This window comes from Gymnoscopelus braueri (genome assembly GCF_963280865.1).
Source record: "Gymnoscopelus braueri genome assembly, chromosome: 20".
Classification (NCBI taxonomy): domain Eukaryota; kingdom Metazoa; phylum Chordata; class Actinopteri; order Myctophiformes; family Myctophidae; genus Gymnoscopelus; species Gymnoscopelus braueri.
In genome coordinates, this window is record NC_137622.1 from 37,411,234 (window position 1) to 37,414,366 (window position 3,133).

Here is a 3,133-nt window from a genome sequence, read left to right on the forward strand (position 1 = left end):
CTCCAATCATACTGTAACATATACACTCTCAGAGTAACAGACCTCTAAGAGACCATTTGGTTCCTTATACTATAAACCATTTAGCCGGGGACCCCCTGGAATCCTCTCAAGAAGGACCCTTGCCCTGGGGGTCCCCGGACCCCACTTTGAGAACCATTGTAATAGACGAGACACATCATTATCACGGATGTTTAAAAAAAATAGACAGAAGTGACGGGCCCCCACTTGGTCCCTGGTTGGCTGTTCCACACCCTGGACAGCAGTGTGGAAAAAGGTTCTGTCCAAGGTGAAGATGTTTTGGAGCCTGGGAGGCTCAGAGCATGTTCTGGTGTGGCTGTGCATAGGCCTGGTGTTTCGATTTGAACTGGGGACACCCCCAAAATAATCATATTTGAACTGGGGACCCCCCAAAAAACATATTTGAGTTGAGGCATTACATGTACTTTGACTTGGTTCCACAGATAAATATTGTGAAAATAGCCGATCTACAAGCTCACAACGCATCGCAACGCACATCTTGTGCTTGTAGATCAGCTATTTTCAAATGTTTTGCCTCTCTCTTATATTATTTGACAATTTGGCCAATGTTTGACCAGTTTTTATAATATAATTTCATTACTTTTGATGCAGGAATGGTCTTTTTTCATTTCAAATCTTTTCTTTTCTTAAGGTATTAAAAAAGTCCTTAAATTGTCACTTTTATGTCATGTGGGGACCCCCCAAATTTCATGTGGGGGGGTCCCGACCCACAGGTTGAGAACCACTGTTTGTAGCAGGAGCAGCCTGTCTTCTATGGATAAGGCTAGGGATGAGGAGTCTTGTACTCGCAGTTTCCAGGTCAACTCCTGTTATTTTTAGAGGCCTTCTTCTGGATGTTGTCACGTAGACCCAAGACAACTAAAAAGAAAGACATATGCCATCTCCGGTTTACTTCCCGTATCTCTGGGTGGCCGCCTTTTTAGGAGATCGGAAGCAGGTTGGAGTCTATTATTTCCAATGGAAGAGTGAACGTGAACACAGCTTCTGAACCATCTTTTAGCTCCATGGTCACTGAACTAAATATTGGACCTGATCGTCAAAAGCCACACAATATTCCCAAGATTTTCATATACTAAAAAGGCTTTCTTTAGAGAGACAAATCAGGAGAAAATCTACTTAATTATCGACCTTTCTCTCTCCCAACAACTCGTGGGATCTAGCACCAGTAAACATCGGACGTTGGCGAGATCAGACGGCGCCCTCTTAGGAGACCATTTGTAGGATTTGTGTACCATTTCCCCCCCTCTAGTGGCTCCAATTGGTCTTTAATAATTGTATATCTTTGAGTAGACTAAGATCATAATGTGCAGGTACTCCATGACACTGTGGACCTGTAGCTTGTAGACAGTTTACTGGTCACTCTCCTCAGTGCTGCCAGTTTCTGACCGGCCCGGATAGAAACTTTGGTCAGGTGTTTTGACCAAGACAGGCTTGTATGATGTTGATAATCAGGACATGATGATTGAATTAGCAACTAGTTACTATAGCTACTGCTTTCAAAAGTAACTTGGTTACTTTACTAGTTACTTCAATATTGTATGTATACATTTTCTTGTTGCTGCAGCATAGGACGACAACTCTAAATGTTCATCTGTTGTAGCTCGCTATGATGAAAAGTAGTAGATAATAGGAATCACGTCCTCAACAACATTGAAACTTTCTTTTTAGTTCTGCCTGGTTTTGAGTGGAGCAGACGGCTCAACATGCTCAGGAACGTGCCTCCATGTTGAACATGCATCATGGTCAGGAACGTGGTCTATAGACTATTCAACATGGAGGCACAGTTAGGCTGGTAAAAAAAACTGCTTTAAAAGGTTGTTTCAAACCAAGATTACTTTTTTCCAGACCATCAGAACTATACCAATCGCCAAATAAAAAGGAAAAACAGCGCCCTCTGCTGTATTGTACTCTTTCACTTGGCTCTGGGACAAGCTGAATGGAGCACCCGTGCGCAAGGAAACCGGGGTTTTGGTCTGCCCTCAGCGCTTCACTTCCGGTGGTGCGCTTATGTTTTCATTCCCACTAACAATATTTCTACACGGAACACTAACACCACTTCTCCCAGAGAACATGGATCGTTTTGGTTATAAGCCCACTTGTTTCTATGATGAAAGAGCAAGTTAAAATGTGAATATCTTTCCGTGGTTTTGTCTGCTCCGCGGACGGTATTGTTAAATTAGTTTTGGTTTGTTTCGAGTGGGGAAGGATCGACGGACACGTAAATCCCGCCCACTACATTTGATTGGGTAAAGCGCGGCCTGCTTCCTGATCTGAAGGCACGCCCACTTGTAGGCCAGTGCGTACGCGATATGACGAACCCCCCGACAGATTCAAACGCAGAGCAGAATCTGTTCTTGAGAGATTAGTTATACAGTGAAACCATCAGTGTCAAGTTATCCATTTGTATGTGACTCTGAGAGTGTACACATGTAACCGAATGGACCCATAAGTAACGGTTTGATTACATGTGTTGTGTACACTGAGAGAGAGAGAGAGAGAAAAAGGCCAATTGTTACAGTTTTAGTTAATTTTTATGTTCGAAATCTACATTATCAAATCAAAACGGATACAGGTCCTAAACCATGAGGGCACCTCAATGTTAAATTCACAGTTTCTTCCAAAATGTTAAAGAAATATATAATACAAAATAAATGTATGCTTTGGAAAATGGTTTGAAGTATTTGTATGATTTGAACATGCAGGTTAGATCATTATCAGACCTAAAATTCAATTTATTGTTTATCCGCAAAATGAATGAATGAATTTTGTAGCAATTTGTAGCATTGTTAGAAATATTGGGCCTTAAATTTCATTTGAAATTGATTTGGCCATCATTTATAAAATATAAATGTAAAATCAAATATGAAATAGAAAAAAATAAACAGGAAGAGCGAGATCCCAAACCGACCCCGACGCTGCAATGACGCCGTCGCGGCTCAACCGACGCCGTCGCGACCCATCCACCGATAGCCAAAAAATAGCCGAACTACATGCTCACAACGCCTTGTGCTTCGAGGCGATGGAGCTTGTAGATTGGCTTGTAGATTGATCTGTCTGTCTGTCTGTCTGTCTGTCTGTCTATTATGTTACATCC